Below are 22125 nucleotides of genomic sequence, written 5' to 3' on the forward strand. Positions count from 1 at the left end.
TATCTATCTATCTATACACATACTTTGTATTTTATATTTCAAATTTGTGCACTACAAGAGTTTTCTTTATTGAGTAATTTAAAAATATAGCAAACAAATATTGTACGCACAGTGGATGAAGTTTACCATGATTTCTTTGGAGCAAGATGTATGCCATTATTTTCCGCACCAAACCATGTGCTAAGGATTGTATTTAAAATATTCATGAAATCTCTTTAACTGTAGCTTAATTAATGACTACACCTTCTGTGAAGGGGCTCCATGTGCATAACCCACCAAGGAACTCTATATGTTTGTTCAACACTAGGGAGGGAGGAGATTCTAGACACTTGTAATGATGAATGAAAGCAGAATGAAATTGAGCAATGTTAATTACTGAGTGAAAGTGCAGAACTCGCTGCAGTTAACATAGCTCAATTGTGACCAAGGTGCTTGTGGAAGTGGCTAGAGCTTTCTGTTCCAGGAAAGTGAGATGGCATGAAGGACTTCTGACCACAATTCAGTTCCTCATTTTGTAGGAGCAAATCTTAGGTAAAACAGTACTCCACCCACCACCAGATGTGAACCTAGTCCTTCAAGGAGGTAAGTGTACAAGGTTGTTCCCCTGAGGAGATAGATGGGTCTTGTCAGAGGACACACAACCGAACAACAAGCCTTATTGTGAGGTCAGTGTTGTAGCATCTCCAACCAAGGCTGAGCTTGACCATCATCAAAGGTAGTTCAAGTAGAGAATTACTGGTAAGTTGCATCACCTGTTGGAAACCTTTTTAATAATGATTATTACTGGTTAAATTATTACTTTTAATTGGCTTTAATATGCTTTATGTGTCCATGGACAGAGAAGTAATAATAACAATAATGGACCTTATCCCATGGCTTAATAAATCAATTTACCTCTACCCAGTTTAAATCTTAATTTGGGCAGTATCCTGATATTATCACAAATTTTTTACCACCTAATTTGCCACCCAAATACAGCCCAGGTTCATCCTCGCTTCTAGAAGCACTCCGGCTACCATTTTCTTAACTCAGAAAACTCCCGGATCTGAAAAGAGCCAGGAGGAGCAGTTCTGGAAGCAGGGACGGACCCGGGCTGTCTTCAGGTGGCAAATTAGGCAGCAAAAACCTTGTGATACTATCAATATGCCATCTGAATTAAGATTTAAGATGGGTAGAAATAGATCAATTAATTAAGCCATGGGATAAGCTCCAATGAGTCAAGATTGGTATGTTAAAATTATGTCACCATAAATTTGGGCCCGTACAGACAGGCCAAAATAAAGCTGCTTTGGGTCACTTTGGAGGTATGCTGTTCAAATGACACATGCATCTTAAGAGACCAGAAATTGCGACAAAGCTGCGATCCAGTCCTTAGGATTGGAGTGTGGCTTTGGCGTGGCTTCTGGCCTCTTAGGACATATGCATCATTTAAACAGTATACCTCCAAAGTGATCCGAAGCAGCTTTATTTTGGCCTATCTGTACTGGCTCTTTCTTAAAACAAGGATCAGGAGCAAATTAAGAGCAGCAAAGGTAGGAGAAGGACATCAAATCCTTTCTTTGCTCACATCCCTCCACAACTGCCTTTTCCATCCGACACAAATCTATAAATAACTCCTGGAAGTTGAAAAAGAACTGGCAGAAGAAATTTTACATATAAGAATATTTGATATTTATGCTAGCAGGTAGTGCTGAGCTAATGGCTACAAAACAAGGATAACTACTCTGAATACCCATAGTAAGTTAACATGCAAAAATGTTGGCTTATATTTTCAGGAAATTCATTCAGGAGTAGAAATGGGGGAAGCGGGAACACCCTAGAAAGCCCTTAACTCTGGCTTCTGTATATGCAAGCATTCTGATAGCCATCATGAAGAAAAGTCTCACCTCTAACAAAAGAGAAGTAAAGACTAACTGACTTCCAAAAATGAAGGGTGGAGGTATAAGCCTTAGAGGAGCGGACCATATATCTTAGGAAGGTGACAAAATACCCACAAAACCCCAGCAAAGTACCCAAGCCCATCTCCACCAATTGGTTCTTCTGATTTGCTACTACCATAGTCCTTTAATTGCCAACATTAGGGTGGGAGAAGAGCTGAGTTTTCCTCTCACCTAAGCTGCAGCCACACTACAGAAATAATCCAGTTTGACACCACTTTAATTGTCATGGCTCAGTGCTATGGAATTGTGGGAACTGTAGTTTTGTGAGACATTTAGCCTTTCCTGTAAGAGAGCTCTGGTGCCAAAACTAACTATGGTCCGAGACAAATGGGCCATTCGTGGTGTGATGGTGGCGATACTAGGGTTAGGGACTGTGCGGCAACTGCACATTTTTCAAAGACAGTCCCATGTAGAGCCCATTACAGTAGTCCAAATGTGATGTAACCAAGACATGTACCACAGTGGCCAGAGCTGGTTTCTCAAGGAACAGGCGCAGCTGGCACACAAGTTTTAAATGTGCAAAAGCACTCCTGGTCACAGCAGAGACCTGGGCCTCCAGGTTCAAAGCTGAGTCCAAGAGTACCCCCAAACTGCGAACCTGTGTCCTCAGGGGAAGTGTGACCCAATCTAATACAGGCTGGATCCCTATTCCTCGACCTGCCTTCCAACTGACCAGGAGCACCTCTGACTTGTCTGGATTAAGTTTCAACTTGTTTGCACTCATCCAGTCCATTACTGAAGAATAACACTGGTTTAGGACCAGGACAGCCTCCTTGGATTGAGGTGGAAAGGAGTAGTAGAGTTGAATGTCATCTGCATACTGATGACAATGCACCACAAAACTCCAGACAACCTCTCCCAGCGGTTTCATGTATATGTTAAACAGCATAGGGGACAACACAGAACCCTGAGGGACCCCACAAGTCAATGGCCAGGGGGTCGAACAGTACCACCTTCTGAGTTCACCCCTCCAGGAAGGAATGGAGCCACTGGAGAACAGTACCTCCAAGCCCCATCCCAGAGAGGCAGTCCAGAAGGATACCTTGATTGATGGTATCGAAAGCTGCTGAGAAGTTCAGGAGAACTAACAGGGTCACACTCCCCCTGTCTAGTTCTCTGCGTAGGTCATCCACCAAGGCGATCAAGGCTGTCTCTGTTCCATAGCCAGGCCTGAAACCAGATTGAAATGGATCTACATAATTTGTTTCATCCAGAAACCCCTGTAGTTGGGAAGCCACCACACGTTTCAAAACCTTGCCCAGAAATGGTAGGTTAGACACTGGCCGATAGTTATTCATTACTGTGGGATCTAAGGATGACTTTTTTAACAGAGGCCTCACAACAGCCTCCTTTAGGCAGGATGGAATTCTGCCTTGTTGTAGGGAGGCATTGATTCCTAACCTTGAAAGAAGATTTAATGATGGACAATATCACACTATGCTGTTATAGCATTAGTATTCCATTTTAACTACTATGGCTTCTGTGGAATCCTGGGATGTGCAGTTTAGGGAGGGGCATTTAGAATTCTCAACCAGAGAGCTCTTAGGCCTCACTAAACTGCAAATCCCAGAACTCCACAGGAGGCAGCCACAGCAGTTAAAATGGAATAAAATTGCTGTAACGGTGTAGTGTCATTTTGTCTCACTCTCTTGGCATTTGTACAGTTGGTCCTCAGTATCCATGGAGTCCTTAGCTATGGATTTAACCAGCCACGGTTTGAAAATATTGAAAAAAATATATAATTTCCAAAAAGTAAACTGTGATTTTACCATATTATATAAGAGACATCATTTTAGTATGCCATTGTATTTAATGGGATTTGAGCATCCATGGATTTTGATATCCATGGGGGAGTCCTGGAACCAAACCCCAGCAGATACCAAGGCCCCACTGTATATAGAAAGCGGGGGCATTTTATCCATCATCTCAGGTAGCAAAATCACTTTCGCCAGCCTTGATAACACTGTAAGGAGAGCTTGGAAAAAGCCTCTCTCTTATTTTCCAGCTACAGCTTCTATAAACCCGCAACCAGCATTTTGTAGTTTACAGATTTTGGGAACTGTGATTTTAAAACACACATATGCACAACCCCCCTTTTAGGCTCTTCTGTTATATAACCTTGAGAATGTGTCCCAATATTTGGAATGCCAATTCTAATTGGTTTGACTGAATGCAAATGCAATACGAGCACTGAGTATTCAGAATTAATAAATCTGGGAGAGAAAATAATGGCCATCCTTGCAGAATACTAGGGAAAACCCAGTCTTCTCTTTATGCACTACTATTTGGTGAGGAGGGGAACCTAATTGCACAGGTCTTTAGTCAAGCTAGTTGTGTGTCAATACCTTGCATCTTGTACAGTCCACTCAGTAAGAGATGTTGAAATGATAGGCCAGCAAGAAATATAGATGCCCCCATCCAGCCTCAAGCAGGTTCAAAAATCGTGTCATTAAAATCCTTGTAAATGGAGAAGCAAAAAAGACTTGTTTCAGCAAGCCTATTTGAAAAAGAACATTTACTGTCTGTCTCTGTTGAAGAAGAAGAAGAAGAGAGAAGCCCTTGTTTAGTTTGTTTCAAGAACTAAGCCAGCCGAAGGTCAACTGCTGATCAGGAACAATTGGAGAAATCTAGGGTGAGGTCATTTAAAGCCATTCAAATTAAGACAGGGAGCCAACCTGTTTGAAAAGGCAATTTAGAAGGAATTATCTCTTCCATTTGCATAATTTGAGTGTGCATAATTTGATACCTGGAGTAATGGCTGATTGACACCTGAATTAGAAGATATTGTTATAGTTCTTCCCCCCTCCTTTCTTTCCCCCATTCTAAAAATGCCAAATAAAGACTTCCTCACTCACAGAAGAGGAGAGTGAAATATCAGATATGAAACTCCTGTTTCCAAGGAGCCGTCTTAAGAGTTGCAAACAATATTGAGCAATTCGCAAAGAAGCAAAGTACACATCTCAGTCAATGGCACAGATTCATTTGTAGGAAATGGCTTTAAATATTTTGGACTGGATTAAGCTTCTCTGATTAATAACCCAAAGAAGCCACCTGCATTTCCATTTCTTTTTCTTTTTGGGGGGCAGTGGGGGATGGAAAATGAATGCCGTCACATACAGAATAGCAAGTTTAGCTGAAGACTGCCACAGCTGCCTTCCCATTTTCCCAGTAAATGAAAGGATCTCCACTCAGGCTACAAAACAGTTATCAAATGCAGTGTCAAAGCAAGTGTTTCTCTTCTATTGTAAGGTATAGACTGAATAACTGCCGGCAGAGCGTTCAGTGTCTTCAGACACGAATGCAGCTGCTCACACTCCAAAAGACTATTAGCTTCTTCCTGTTTGCATTCCACAGCTCAAGAGAAGAACCGTTTCTTTCTAAAGAAAGCCTGTGGGCTGCTGCTCCTGCTTTCCCCAGATTCCTCACATTTTCTTTCCAAATCCTCTCTTCAGATTTCATGACTGCAATGAGATGCCACATCCCACCCCTTGAGACATTGGGTAGAAGATTACCAGGTTGCCAAATTCAAGGGTGCCTTTGGTTCTCCATTTTGTGAATTACTGTATTCATCTTTTCAGTCCTTTGTGTGCTGCTTTCTTCATCTGTGGCAGTGGATAAAAACAGAGGGATCCCCATAGCTTACTATTCTGAACTCACTAGCTATGTCCTTTAAGCAGAGCATAGAATGTTTTTATAGTCATCCCCATGAATCCATGGATTCAGCCATCTACAGCTTGAACATATATATTAGAATTCCAAAAAGCAAACCTTGATTTGGCCATTTTATATAAGAGACTGACAAATTTGTCCATCATAACAGAGGGCTTTGAGTGTAGTCAGCCCTCCATATCCATGGATTTTGCAACCACGGATTAAACTATCCACAGCTTGAAAATATTCTACACACAAAAATTTCAAAAAGCAAGCTTTGATTTTACCACTATATGTAAGGGACATTATTTTACTACACCAGTGTATATAATGGGACTTGAGCATCCACAGATTTTGGTATCCATGAGGGGTCTTAGAACCAAACCTCAGTGGATATCAACAGCCAGTTGTATTCAAGAATGTTAGTTAATCAGACAGGCAGTGGTAAATTACAGTTATTTCCCCCCAAGATCCACTAGCTTATAAGTAGGTAAGTACTGATACAGTAGTTAGTTAAAAGGCCCATTTTCCAAAACAGAGTACTGTCTTACTTCCTCACTATTCAAAAGTATTTTCAGTTAATTTCAAAAATAATGAGAGCATCAGTGACTCATAAGCAGGGAAGAGTGGTCCATATTAAGCCATCCCCACCACACAGACCATTGCCTCCTTTTGCATCAGAATGCTATGAGCTGCTGTTCTGTACTATAAATTAAACTAACGAGTAATGTCATATGCCTGTAACCATGCAAGTTGCAAAAACATTTACCATTACAGTTACACAACATTATATTACAATCATAATGTAATTTAGCTTTTCCTTAGTTATTGCAAAAAAGGAATTACAGCTGGCCCTCCGCATCCGACCATCCATGGTGTGAAAATATATATTTAAAAACAAACAAAAAAAACCACAAACTTTGATTTTGCCATTTTATATACGGGACACCATTTTACTATGCAATTGTATATACTGGGATTTGAGCATCCATGGATTTTGGTATCTGGGGGTGGCTCCTGAAATCAAGGCCCCACTATATTTTCATATAACTGGTTCTTTGTAAGAGATTACTTGTAGGCACTACCTTTCACTCAACCTAGGGGAGGCAGTAGTATCCAGTAGTGTTTTTTTTACCAGATGGGAATGGACTGCATCAGAGATGGAGATCATTGCTTTCCCAGCAGGATGACTGAAAAGCCAATGGTAATTTGAGAACAGAAAGGACTGCCTTACAGGATCAGTCCAAGGCCCAACAGTAGCCAGCTCTTTTATAGGAAAACTCACATGAAAGGGAAAGCAAGCTCCATTTTTATCTATCTGCTGCTTTACTATCTCTGTTCAGATATTGTTGTTGTTGTTGTTGTTATCTATTAGCAAACTTTGTATTGGGACCAACACAACGAAGAAAGAGATATCATCATGCTCAAGAAAATGTGAAATTTGTGATGTCTCCGTGTTAAACACCACAAATTCAAGGGGATAATCCCACTAAAAGCAGTCCAATGAAATGGAGCATCTGGGAGAAGGACATGGCTGGTTTGCTGGCTGGCTGCAAACATTAACACATACCACCAAATTTATTGCAAGTCTCACTTGTCCTCACTACTACACCTGTCTTCCATGTTTTTTAAAAAGCCATGACCTCATTCTAAAAGAGAATTTGATACTTTATTTCTGTGGTTTCATATGTACCAAAACACAATGAACTAGCAGCAGCAGTTTTGACCTACTTCATGTATCAATGCATGACTATCATGAGGACCCAAAACAAATGAATATCTCTGAGATCCAAAATAAAATTACTGAGCAGGGAACACCTCATTCCCCTATTGACATTTTATTATTCTCCCCATAATAGCTCTGTTGGATGCCACTGTTTCTTCTTTTCTCACTAATAGAATTCTGTTCCTGCAAACTTGTGAATCCAGATAATTGTCTTCTGTCTTAATCCCTTCTTCCTATGTATTTCTCTTTATCCAGATTATTCCCTCCTTTGCAAAGCTCCTCTGTAGCTTTCTTTGTGCTTTTATATATGGGCTCAGGCTCAGAAAATTCACACAAGAATCAAATGTGGAGGAGAAAGCATCCCATCACCTAGTAGATGACACTAGAGAGCAATATTTTCCAGCACGGAGAAATTACTCTGATGGGTTAATGCTTCTTGTAAAATGAAGACACCTGATTTCTGTCAGTGTTCAAGTGAAAATTGCACCATCAGTTCCCTCTTCCCAAACAGCCCTATCAAATAGACAAAGGGGTAAGCAACCAAACTGGTGATCGTATTCCACGAAAGGGATGTCAGCACAACACCTGCTATCCCTGTGCTGTTTTCAGGCCTGGCATTCTGCTTGCACAATGAACTCTGTTGAGCTCTTGAGGAGATCGAGTTACAGCGTTTGGAGCTTCCAGTTTCAGCTGATGCTTGGGAAAATGGATGACCCGCAGAAGATCATTCAGGGCTATCAGGGCACACAGATAAGGTGTGCTGTGCTAACTTTGGCATCCCACTAATGCCCAGCCCTCTCAGAAATGTACAGTCTGTGCACAGAAGTAGAAGGTGAAGTAGTAAATGCGTTTGAGGTCATCCCACTTGAGATGGATGGTGGAGGATTGAATATTTGAATGCTCCTCCATTTTCTATACATACAAAACTAGCATATCTCAAAAAAGGCTGAGAAAGGAACTCTGGATAAAAGCAGTTCTCTATGTGAAGTGACTTCCCCATCCCTCAAGGGAGAATTCAGCAAGATGTCCTCCCCACCTAAAATTTGAAGTGGCATGGCTTCAAACAGCTCTTCTACCTCAGCCACTGTTGGTACGTAGATGAATTCACATGCACCAAAGAGACAAACTGGCAAGCAGGAGCATATACCTACCAGAACAAGGGTCCCCAACATTTTAGAGATCATAGTTACATCCCATTGCTCCCCTCAAGAAGAAACCTAATGAAAAATGACATCCTTGACAAGCAACTTGGTTAAAATACAGAGGATTAAGAACTGGTTGATGCTTAGGCTAAATTTCCAGATTACATAAAGCACACCAACTTGTACAGCCATTTATAAACTGTGACTATAAATTCACAATGCCTTGTACACTTATACATATATTTTACATACACCCACAAGGTTATGCAGTAAATGGGTGAGTTCATCAGAACCCACTAAGTTCAGAATATCAAAATAATACAAGTTTGTGAACTGTACTAATGTATACTTAAGACTTTGTCTGTTATATGACTTCTGCTGATCTCTCTCTCTCTCTCTCTCTCTCCCTGTGTGTATATGTGTGTTTGTATTGCTGTTTCTGTATATAGCCAATGGAGATTATCACATTAGCTTCACTGCTGGGATAGACCCGGGATGTAACTTTCTTAAGGTGGATCTTATCGCATTCACCCATCACCAGGCAGTATGTAGCCCATATACAACCCGGGCTTCTCCAAGCTTGTCCCTCATCTTTTCAAGAACAGGAAATCCCATTCTTGAAAAGCTGTGAGAAAAGCCCAGGTTGCATACAGGCTGCATACTGCCTGGCATTGGGTGAATGTGATAAGATCTGCCTTACATCCCGGGTCTGCCCCAGCAGCAAAGCTAATGCAATAATCTCCTTTTGCTCTACATTTTTATATTTGATGTTTGCTTGTTAACTAATATATTCATATTTAAATACTCTCTCTCTTAATTTATTTTTCCCTAGTTTTGGATGACCTGTTTGTGTCCCCTTGATGGAAAGCATGGGCACCTGGTTTGCCACTGTGAGAAAAAACAAACTGAGCTAAGATCCTAGCTCACCTAGGCTCCACCAGGCATAACTATCTTTTCGTCCACCTCCCCATGCTCTTAATTTACCCATTTGCTGCCAAGGCAACCCTCTGTACATCATTCAGTGGCTAGGGAAAGATGAAGTCAGCCAGGCATCTGTCTGTGTTTCAGCAGTTGGCTGCAGGAACACAATGTCATCCTCCTGGACCTCTGGAGGATAGTGGCTGCTGCTGCCTGGCAATCTCCAGGCAAGTGCCCTGGAAGAAGTTTGGTAACATAAGAGTGTAGGGGGTGGTGAATATCTCTGTCCACAGTGGTCATTAAAAAAACATATGCAGGTTAATGTAACATAGCAGGAGCTAGCATGGCATAATGGCTTAAGTACTGGATTCTGGAGACCAGGGTTCAAATACTAGCTTGGACATGAAACCCACTGGGTGACCTTGGACAAGTCATGCACTCTCAGCTCAGAGGATGGCAAAGGCAACCCCCCTCTGAAGAAACTTGCCTAGAAAATCTCATGATAGGTTCGCCTTAGGGTCACATAAATCGGAAATGATTTGAAGGCACACAACAACAACAAATGTCACCAATACATATACAACACACACACCAACAACAAATTCAGAAAGCAGAACAATAGTCCATAATCTGGATATGATCAGTACAGTATATATTCCAATCCCACAATTAGGAAACACCAGGAAATACAGCAATTACAGAACCATTGCATTGATTTCTCATATAAACAAGGTGCTGCTTAAAATTCTACAATAAAAAATCTTACCATATATGGAGCAGGAATTACCAGATGTCCACACTGGGTTCAGGGAAGGAAGAGTCACTAGGGATCATATAAGAATCATATGCTGGTTAGTGGAATTTACTAAGCAATTTCAAAAGATCAGCCTATGCTTTATAGATCATAGCAAAGCATTTGATTGTACAGTCAGCTCTTCCTTTCCATGGGCTTGCCATCCACAAATTGGCTGCAAGCACAGCACACTGCCATTGAGGAGAATGAGGCTTCAGGTCCCACAGAATTTGTAATCTGGGGGTGGAGATGGAATGGAACCATGGTGGATATGAAGGGCCAGTTGTATAGATAATGAGAAACTATAGATCACTCTTAATGAAAAGAGTGTGTCACAACAACTGATAGTCCTGATGCATAACCTGTACTCAGGACAAGAAGCTGCTGTTACGACAGAATATGGAGACATGGAATGGCTTCCAGTTGGAAGGGGTGGTCCAGCAAGGTTGCATTCTATCACCCTATCTATTTAATATTTATGCTGAGAATATCATAAGAAAAGCAGGATTGGACTCAGAGGAGGGAGGTGTGAAAACTGAAGGAAGGACCATCAACAATCTAAGACAACCAGTTGACACCACAGTCCTAGCAGAAAATATCAGAAATATGGAAAAATTATTGAAGAAGGTCCAGATAGAAAGTGCAAAGGCAGGTTTACAGCTCATCATCAAGAAAACAAAAAATTATGACCATACTGTAGATGATTTACATAATTTTAAAGTAGATGATGGAGATTGAAATAGTCCATGGTTTTCTGTACTTGGGTGCAATCACAATCAGTGGAGACTGCAGTCAACAAATCAGAAGAAGAACAGGACTTGGAAGGGTAGCTATGAAGGAACTAGACAAGATCCTGGAGTGTCGAGATATATTATTTAATACCAAACTTAGGACTGCTCATGCCATTGTATGTCTCATTTCTACATATGGTTGTGAAATCTGGACACTGAAGAAAGATGATAGGGGGAAAACATCAACTCTTTTGAGAGGTGATTCTGGAGAAGAGTTCTGAAAATACCATGGACTTCTAAAAAGATCAATGGATGGGTCCTACAGCAGATCAGGCCCAAACTCTCCCTAGACACCAAGTTGACTAAATCAAGGTTGTTGTGGTCATATCATGAGAAGGAAGGGCTCACTAGAAAAGACTGTAATGCTTGGTAAAATGGAGGGTACTTGAAAAAGAGGAAGGCCTCAGTTCAGATGGCTAGACTCAATCAAAGAAGCCACAGCTGTGAGTCTGCAGGAGCTGATCAGGGTGGTTGAGGATAGGGTGACTTGAAGCACTCATGCACAGGGTTGCCATGGGTTGAGGCTGACAAGAAGACAATCAAAAACAACAACAACAACAACAACAACAACAACATGCATTTGGAGTGTCACAAATGACCATATTAGTCTCGTCTGCTCTGCTTTGATAAACTAGTTTTAATTTTTGAGGTTTTTTTTACTTATGTGCAAATCTTCAATATTAACTTGATTAATCAGTTAGATTAATCTATTTAAAATTTTAATAGTCTGCAAAGGTGTCTCTGATTAATCAAGCTGGAGGTTGTGAATATATTAGTTTTAAGCCAAGTGCTTAGAGAGATTGTAACTGTATTTAAGGCAAGTGCACTCCCATTAAAAATGCATTTTTCGATCACACCTCACACAAATATGAGAACCTCTCTCCTTAGATGATGACTGCTATGACTAGAGGTGGACAAAATGTTTACCTCTGGTTTATTTCCATTTTGCATCTTTCCTATCTTAAATTTATAATGTCCATTTCCACCCCATATGTAAGGTTGTTCAATAATAATAATAAAGCACATACTCTATATGTGTGTTTGCATATATTTTTTCACATGTATGTTCATTCATGAAAGTATGGATTTAGTGATTAAAATTGCTTTTTAAAATTATTTTTATATTTAACTTGTTTTATTGATGTGATGTTTTTAATTCTATTTTTAAAGTTGTATTGTTTTAAAAATATCTTTTGTGAGCTGCCTTGGGTCTAATTTAAGAGAAAGTTGTCATATTAAATAGAACAAAACAGAATACAAAAGAATCTGTCCTACATATACAACATAGCTGAAAGAAGGCTTGTTGAATGCATAGACTGCACTTTAGGTTTACACATAATGTCTGTAATGCCTGAAGTAACCTCAGATCCAAGTAGCAACCATATGTGGATTTGTTGTCCAATAGACACTGGATTTGGTATTTCGTTGCTTTAGTATTTTCAAAGTTTGCAAACGTTATCCCCTCTCATTTTTGTCCATCTTTGCATACCCCAGAGGGCTCCAGAACATAGAATTGTCCCCTCAGCCTGCCACAGTTGCCTGTCCCTGCAGTTGCCACTCTAAGGTACTAGTGGAGTTATCCTTCTCTGGGGCAAATTACAAAAATCTTCATCACAGGATATTTAATTAAATACATATTAGTTGCAGCAAAAAATAGGAAGACCAGATTGGAGATGAATTGATTCAATCAAGGAAGCCATGGCCCTGAGTTTGCAAGACCTGTGCAGGCTGTTGATGACCAGGGTTCTTGGAGGTCTCCCAGTCATAGAGTCACCATACATCAACGCTAACATGATGGAAAATAATCCCAACAGAAAATGAAGCACACTGGAGAGGTCCTTGCAACTCTACAAATGAAGGGTGTGGCTGGATAAGACATGGGAACATGTCCTTTTAGGAAAACTTACACGTACGAATTTCAAGAGGCTATGGAAACAGTGACAGCCAGGTTTGTAGATGCATGGTACTATGTCTGCCATTGGGAAGTCATCTCCACAGGTCAGATATGGGGATCCTATGACTATCTAAAGGTTGTACTACAACTGCCTACCATCTTCAGCATTGACTATACTGGCAATAGCTGCTGGGACTTGCAGTCTAACAACATCTGGCTATATGTATAACGACATTTCCACAACTGTTGTAGACCAACAAAAGTTTTGAGGAAAGGGATTTTAAAAATTATCAAAGAGAACTGTTTTAATTGGGGGAGGGGGACCCCGGATGTTTTGATTGTATGTGTTTTCATTCCGTTGTAGTGTTGCTCTGCTTGTTTTTTCTATAATTATTTTTTTGTTAAATCTGAAAAGCAAGTTCCAACTCACTCTTCTCACTTTCATTATGAGACTTCTGGTGCAGGTGTCAGAGTTTGTAATCCTGAGTCCCCATCATTATATGAGAAGGAAAAAGAGAACCTTCTTTCCATTTTATTCATTTTTATCACCAGGTTTTTACTGCTGAGGGCTGGAATCAAATGGAAAAAGATGTAATTGCATAGTGGCTGGTAGGTTTTGCCAAGGCGGCTACCTATCTGAGAGCACCAAGGGAGCCCCTAATCCTCCCTTAGAAATTCAAAAGAACTGTCATTACTCTGCCTCCTCTATTCATCTCCGATTCTTTGCCCCTTTAACATCTGGCTCCAGGTTCTCAGGCGTGAGAAGAAGAGGGAGTTCAGTGTCAGTTCAGTGACGGTAAAACCATGTTCTTTGAAAGGCAAGGAGGGGAAAAAAACCTACGCCATCACCATCAATCAGTGTTAACTGGCATACTAACCAGAGAGGCAAGTCACCCTCCCTGCCATCTATAAAAGGCGGACAAAATGCAGGAAGATATTACACAGTACCTCCCATGTTGTAATGGTGAAGATGGTTGAGCTTTTGTGATGGCATGCTCAGGTCACTGTAAAGGTTCTTAACAGTAAGGAGGCCAAACTAGGCCTGACAGAAACAGATCTTGAATGCTCAGCAAAGCAGCTAGCAATGAGGACTGCAAACCCTTCCCCATCTCTTCTCAGCTTATGTTTTGTATGTGTCTGTGTCTTCAAGTTGCCCATTGTTGACCTACAGCATCTCCATGACTTTCATGGGGTTTTCTTAGGAGTTTATCACATGTGGGGAAAATTGGGGTTTTAAAACTGGCATTATCCAGTGATATTTGCACGGTCACAGTGAAGATTCTTGCATGCATCACAATTAAAACTGATTTATTCCGGGGATAACTAGGAAATAACCAGCAACAAATCGTATATAGGGAAATCCTATGAATGATTTGTTGCTGGTTATTCTCTGGTTAATCCTGGTATAAATAACCTTTAATCGCGATTGTGTGTGAAAATCTTTACCGCAGTCATGTGAATATTGCTTGATTACGCCCGTTTAAACCTCCGATTTTCCCCATGTGATAAACTCCTTAGGCAAGGAACACTCAGAGGTGGTTTTGCCAGTTCCTTCCTCTTAAATACAGACACTGGCTGACATATTAGCAGAGTGGAGCATCTTTGAACGTTATAAATGCTATTCAAGTTACTATGATGATGATGACAATGATGATGATGATAAAGAGTGTGTTGCAGAAGTTCAGCCTTGAGGTTACCAACGTGTGCACTACCATCTTTAGGTCTTCAAATTTTATCCCATCATGAAGGGCAGGAATAGAAATATTTTAATAAAAAGAAATAAAAATAATTTTCATGAATATCCAGAGATCTTTCCCAAATAAATGCCTCTTTGTATTCATTTTTTTTTGTTAGTTTGGATTCCAAAATTTGGAGAATTAGGAGCACAGCAAGATAACATTGTTCTAGTTGCTCTAGTTAAGCTAGATTTCTGATTTTGAAAAAAGCTTCCCCCCCCTAAAACAACCTAGAGTTGATGAAAAATGGTGAAATGTTCCTCCATCCAGAGGGTGTGAAGGCCATGTGAGTAGGGATCTTATCAGATGTGGGCGAAACATCATGCAAATGTGGCAGAAATGTTGCGGAAGCACCAGGGATGTGATCATCCGTGGGGCTTCTAAAGTGTAATTTAAACTTCCTGCTATGTTCCCATCATGGAATCTTCATGGATATCCCATAATTCAGAAAATGGCTTTCCCGTGAACGATTCAATGACGGGAACATAGCAGGAAGCCTCAATTACACTTTAGAAGCCCCATAGATGATCACAGCCCTGGCGCTTCTGCAACGTTTCTGCCACATTTTGATGACGTTTCGCCCTGCGTCTGATAAGGTCCAAGGTCGGTCCCACAAAAGCAACCTTGGAAAGCTCCATATTGGCTGCACTTTCCCCAACCTAAATGTTTACATCAGTCAGTGTGAACATTGGTTGGTGCTTAGGGAGGAAAGAAACGGTGCAGCACTTTGTCCTAAGACAAAGGAAATGTATAAAGGAAAATAACGGATGGAATCTGGCTTCTTTTCATGAATTCTGCTTTCTGATGAGCCACTTATTCCCTCTTGTAGTAACAGGTAATAAAACAAAATGCAGGAGACCACATCATGCCATTGTGATTTTCTCTGCTTTTTAAAGCAAAAACCTTCAAGTTTTTAAATTCCATCCTTTATATACTAATTTATTCCATATTTCTTTATTGTCGAAAAAGAAGCTTAAGTTATTAAGAAGGAAGCTTTATGGGTATCACAATAAAAAATAAAATGGATGTCACAGTACCAAGAACAGAAGCACTATAAACTACCTCATAATTTACCTCTAAAAATTTGTCCAAAATGTTGCTAGCATTTCTTTATTTAGTGCTCCAGACTACATATTTTTTAAAACAATTATTTTTATATATGTGTACATTATTTTAGTATTTTAGCATTTTATAATGTTGTTTGTTTTTCACATGTTCTGATGTACCACCCTTTGGTGAAAAGGCTGTTGTTATTATTATTATTATTATTATTAATTAGTATTTAAAATATGTGTTTATTAAAATTATTGTACTATTTTATTTAAGCAGAGATTAATGGCATGGTAAATATTTAATTAATCAAACCATAACATTTAATAAAATAATAACATTATTATATTATTAGTTTAATTAATTAATTAACTATTAATATATTTTAAATATTAAAATCTTTAATAGTTTTAAATTTAAATATTATTCAAAATGTCCCCCACATGTGGCCAATTTGGTGAAGATGTTGGTCCTTCCTGGGATGTTTTAGGCCCAGGAAAAGCCTTTTTCTGAAACTTGGAAGTCACTTCTGCTTTTGAACAACAAAAAAAAAATCTTCCAAGATCTAAAATGGGCCAGGGAAGATGAAAAACATAGTGAAATTAGACTCCAAAAAGAGGGGGTAGGGGTATTCTGATTTTTGAATTTTATTTTTTTGGGGGTATGGAAAGAATATTAGAATCCTAGAGTTAGAAGAGACCCCAAGGGCCACCCAGTTCAACCCCCTGCCATGCAGGAACTCTCAGTCAAAGCATCCCTGACAGATGGACATCCAGCCTCTGTTTAAAGACCTCCAAAAAAAGGAGACCCCACCACACTCCTTGGGGGGGTTATTCCACTGCTAAACAGTTTGTACTGTCAGGAAGTCCTTCCTAGTGTTTAGGTGAAATCTCTTTTCCTGTAGTTTGAATCCAGTAACAATATTCACTGTTACGTATTGCCCAGCTGGAAAAAGGGCTCCTTCACACTTGAGAAACCCAGCTGGGAAGAATAACAGAGCAGGAAAGACTTTTCTGCAGTATTCTCTTGCTATGGGTTCATCCCCAGTTGTTCCGGATAATTATTCTTTGCAGAAGTACATGTGGTTTTTGTGTGAGGAAAACATCTGTGTCTGTGTTTGTGTGAAAGATTGGCTTTGCACTGAAAAGATGCATGCCTTTTTATGCAGATTAATTTCCCACCCAAGAACATGCAAATACAAGGAGAATAATACTGGGGAAGAAAATGGGGAGATTATTTGGTATATGCCTGTGGGGATGAAACAGTCAAAGATTTACATCCATAAGGAGGGGCCCTTGGGGACTATAAAAATTGTTTGGAGGCAGCTAAACACTTACCCATGGGATATTACACAGTGGCCAGCATCTCTAGGTATATTTTGCTGGCTACTATTTAATTTTGATATTGTGTAATGGCCACATTCGATTGATGGTGGTGGTAATGGAGTTGCACATGCAGAACCTGTGCATTTGGGTACATCTGTAAATGTTTCATTGACATACAAAGGAGCGCATCCCTATTAAACTGTGTTGTATGATTGCACCTTGCACACTATGTACTGCATGGTATACACTCTGTATTGTATAACAGTTTTCCAGGCATGTCCATTCCTAAGCATTTGTTGTGCAATGTTATTATATTATATTATATTATTATTGTTTTCTTGGCTGTCCATGGTATTCTTTGTACTCTTCTCCAGCACATTTCCAATGAATTGATTTCCTTCCTATTAATATTTTTTTCATTGTCCAGCTCTTGCATCCATTCATAGAGATGGGAAACACCTCTCTGGATGATCCTCGCTTTAATGTTCAGAATGATGTCCTTACAATTTATGATCTTGTCCAGTTCTTTCATAACACCCCTCCTGAATCCTAGTCATCTTCCGATTTCTTGAGTGCAGTATAGATTCTGATCTATATTTGAATCAAGGTATGGGAGCACTTTTAACTATTTCAGTTTTCTCATCATTGAGAGAAAATTCTTATAGATCTTCATGGTCATTGTTTTGGGGTCTTGGGGGCAGGGATTATGTTCAGTTTTAGTCCAACCTTAGCACTTTCCTCCTTGACTTTCTTCAGTAATTGCTCCAGGTCTTTGCTTGTTTCCACTAGTAGTATTGTGTCATCTGCATATGTGAGGTTGTTAATGTTCCATCCCTTAGCTTAAATCTAGCATGATGCAACTCCCCCAGGTGATACCTATGCTATGCTAAGGGGATGGAGAACTGTGGCCAATATCCTATCTTCCAAACTTTGTATTCATTTAGAGAATTTATACCCCTTCTCCCTTCAGCCAAAACAGCTCCCACAGTGATTTACACATTGTTCATTTGACAGTGCCCTGCTCTCAGGCTTACAATCTAAAAAGATATGAAGCACAAGGAAAGGGGGATAACAGTGGGAGAGGGGATTAAGTTCAGCAAATACTAGCTGCTGTTCTCTCTCTCCCATAGAGGCCACAACAGTGGCAGCTGCTATGTAAGGACAGTCTGTCACCAGATGCTGGGACCAAGGTATGAAGGTGCTGGAGAGATGAGGAATTGTATCTTCCCTGGTACAATGCTTGGTTGTCTCTTATATGTGTCTTCATGATAACTGTTCAGCTAAAGGAGATGTCTGCAACCTTTGGAAGTTAATCCCCCACTTGCAGTCCCATAAAGCATATATGAAAGCTCCGGGGCCAATACTTTCCAAGAAGCACACAATGGGCCCAAACAGACAGGCCAAAATAAAGCAGTTTCGGTTCACTTTGTAGGTATGCTGTTTAAATGACGCATGCATCTTAAGAGGCCAGAAGCTGTGCCAAAGCTGTGCTCCAGTCCTTAGGACTGGAGTATGGCTTTTGTGCTGCTTCTGGCCTCTTAGGATGCATGCGTCATTTAAACAGCATACCTACAAAGTGACCCGAAGCTGCTTTATTTTGGGATGTCTGTTTGGGCCCACTAATGACATAATGGTATATTAGCCTAGCTAGGACATATAGAGCTGATTCTTCCAGGTGGTGTGTTTGTACTTGCATGTAAGGTGGAAATGCCCACGTGAGAAGATTTTGGGGCTATGCTTCTCATAAAACAATATATTGAAATTTGCAGTATCTACAAACCCAAATTGGTTATTTGGCATACCTTGAAATCATTTAGCTCACTGAATGCTGATCAGGTATTGTTTTGCAGTTTATTTCTGGAAATCAAAACTATACTGGCAAACAAATTTGACATGCTCAATTTCACCCTTTTATAGACACATGATTAATAAAATATAGGAAAATACAACTTTCCAAAGTACAAATGCTGGGGGTTCAATTAATTATTTTGCTGTTTGGTTTGCCTCTCCATTTTGAAAACACATGAAGGGGGGATATTTTAAAGATTTAATTACATATTAAGTCATTAAAATACAGAGATATTTGTTCATGCTGTGTTTTGGTGAGTGATTTTATAATGTATCTGTTGTTGTTTTTTGCTTTGTTTGTGCTGTGTTGATTTTTGATATTATTTTGTGAGAAATGGGCAGTATGATTTTTTTAAACAATAAATATGTGTTAAATGAAGCACTATTTTCTAAGATCCAAACATTTCTGGAGCATGAGATTTATGAAGTGTGGACACTGTTATTTTTTGTTGTTGTTTTTACTGTTACATTTTCCAGTATTTTTATATTGTTTTAAATTAATGGTGTTTAAAGAGGATAGCTCATTACTGTACTTTTAGCTGAACTTTGTTTTAGTGTATGCTAGAGGGAAAAAGGTGGGATAAAATTAATTAAATAAATTCATTAACATGAGATTCCTTGTGAGCATGTATTACATAGTAGTTGGAATGTAATTTTTTGAAAGCCTCATCACTTTGGCCCAGGAATAATACACAGCTTAGGCTCTGATGCAATAAAACTAGCACACAATATGTTACCTACCATAAAGGTGGTGGGCCTATTTGCACTAGAATCTTCCTCAGCTATAATGCTACCTCATGCATTCAGCTGCACCCAGATTTTTTAAGTGGAGACTGAAGTAATAAAACCTGATTGTCTTTGAACCACCAAAGTGAGGTTAGGAGGACATTTGTCTACTTCTTGCTACGCTACAGTGCCATACCCTCCAATTGTCCAGATTTGCCAGGGACAGTCTCATTTAATCCTCAGTCACCCTACTTTTGCAGCTGCCTTTAAAATGTCCCAGTTTCTCTCTTTTCCTCCCACTTTTCCCTTTGTCTTCAGCTTAATTCAATTGCTGCAAAATGAATTTAAAGTGCAAAAATGAGTAGGAGAGAGATGAGAAGGGGCCCAAACAGACAGGCCAAAATAAATCTGCTTCTGGTCACTTTGGAGGTATGCTGTTTAAATGACACATGCATCTTAAGAGACCAGAGGCTGCGCCAAAGCTGAGCTCCAGTCCTTAGGACTGGAGTATGGCTTTGGTGCAGCTTCTGGCCTCTTAAGATGCACGTGTCATTTAAACAGCATACCTCCAAAGTGACCCAAAGCAGCTTTATTTTGGCCTGTCTGTTCGGGCCCAAGAAGGAGCAGAATCTTGCCATCTTCTAGCTTGTGTATTAGCCTAGCAAGTTTCCACATTAGTAAGTTTTTCCCATCTTGTAAAAAGTAGTTTTCACTCAATTAACTCAGCAAGGGGAGAAGAGGGAAGGGCCAGAATATTGCCCTTCCCTGTAAATCAAGGCAAAACGAAACTGCCTCAACCTCTCCAAGTTTGTCTGTTATTCCTCATTAATAACTTTTGACATCTTGAGCACACTCTGATGTTCCCACATGTGTCCCAACATTCATCTGTGAAAAGCTAAATGAGTGAAGATGCATCATCACCAGTGCAGATGGCTAGAGAGTGGAACTGCAGCAACCATTTCAGTAGGGAAGGGACTATGAGATTTATACCACATACTATAAACTCTGGGTTTGGTCTGAATAAAATATCTCTCAGGTAAAGACTGAGCTATGCTTTGTAGTCCAGAAACAATTTGCACTAGGGCTCTAGACATCTACTCCCACCTACTACACTTCAACCCTGTCTCATATCTTTACCTCCACCAGTTATTTGAATATATTCCTCCAAAATCCTTCCAAAATTGAAATTTAGCTTCTGGGTTAAAAATTCCCCTTCCTTGCCATATACACCACAACAATGGCTGTTTGTATATGTATTTTAAAAAGCATTGTGATTCAACTGTAGCCCAAATGAGTGAAGTGTACTTGAAAGAAATGATGTTTTCCTTTGCTCTCCCTCCCCTCCAATTCATTACAAGAAAATGTCTTGCAGAGTTGAAATTTGGAAATTTGCCATTAAGTTGCAACAGGTTTAGCAAGTTTATGTTGATGGGTTCTGAGCATTAACTTACCAACAGAGAATGGCAGTGCATTTGTAGAATTATCAGAATAATGGATCCTGGCATTTCACTCTTACCATCTTTACAAATGTCACTTTTCATTCTATTGTAAATTAAACCAATTTCTTCTAAACCTCCAGAATAAAACTGCCTTGCAAGACACTACTCCCTCCCCAATCTGTTCCACTGTTAAAATATTGCAGTAATTTTTTTTTTGCAGGGTTATTAGGGAAAATGCATCATTACAGACATAATGTGAAGGGTGTATGAATTAATCATTAAGGATTAATTTAAACTTTCTTTGTGGATAAGGGTTAAAGAGCTCAATAAATGAAGGACAATATGATCAAATTAAAGCATGGTAGATCTCCGCACCTGAATGAGCTAATGAAATATTATAAAGTGAAGAGCTGTGAAGGTGAAAATCCCATTAGACCCGAGAGAGCTATGCCAGTTTACATCACCTGAAGATCTCCCTTCGATATTTCCCCCCTAATTTACAGGTAGATTCTATTCACTTAACAGGTTAAGTTTGCAAACCCCCTCCATAAATTATTCACTTCTGAAAGTAACCTTCTCCCTGCACTGGCAGCTGGGGGGAGAGGTGTACACTCCGTCTCATTTACGCTTTTAACCAATTTATACCAGCATCATGTATTCAAATTAGCTTTGGTGTGCTTTCATATATTATAACCATATTTCAAAGCAATTTGTGCAAATGCCAACAGAGGAGGCAAGCTATATGTATCATGTGTTTGGAGATTATAAAAGCTCCAGATGCCTTTGTAAAGCAAACCTTTCATGAATAAATCAGGAAACATCCTGATGCAGGCTTTATATATAGAGCAAGGTATTCTTATTTAGGTCACAGCAAGGTTCTGCCAGGTTTGCTAAAATGGAACAAATCCCCAGCGTGTATGGCAAATGCACAACATTTCATAAGACAAGCAAACATCCCTTGGTTTAGTCCTTATTGTGTGCTTGCAACTGTAAATGACCCCTGTACCTTAAGTATATTGGTTTGATCACCTCAAATCAAAGCTTTCCGACTCTGCATTCAGGTGCGTGGTTTTGTGTTTTTCTGATATGCAGTTCTGTTCAAGCTGACTTGGGGTGACTGACTGTATTTTTTTGAGTAGTAAAATC

The sequence above is a fragment of the Sceloporus occidentalis genome, unplaced genomic scaffold (assembly GCF_023333645.1).
Source record: "Sceloporus occidentalis isolate IW3139 unplaced genomic scaffold, rSceOcc1.0.p SCAF_1, whole genome shotgun sequence".
Classification (NCBI taxonomy): Eukaryota; Metazoa; Chordata; class Lepidosauria; order Squamata; family Phrynosomatidae; genus Sceloporus; species Sceloporus occidentalis.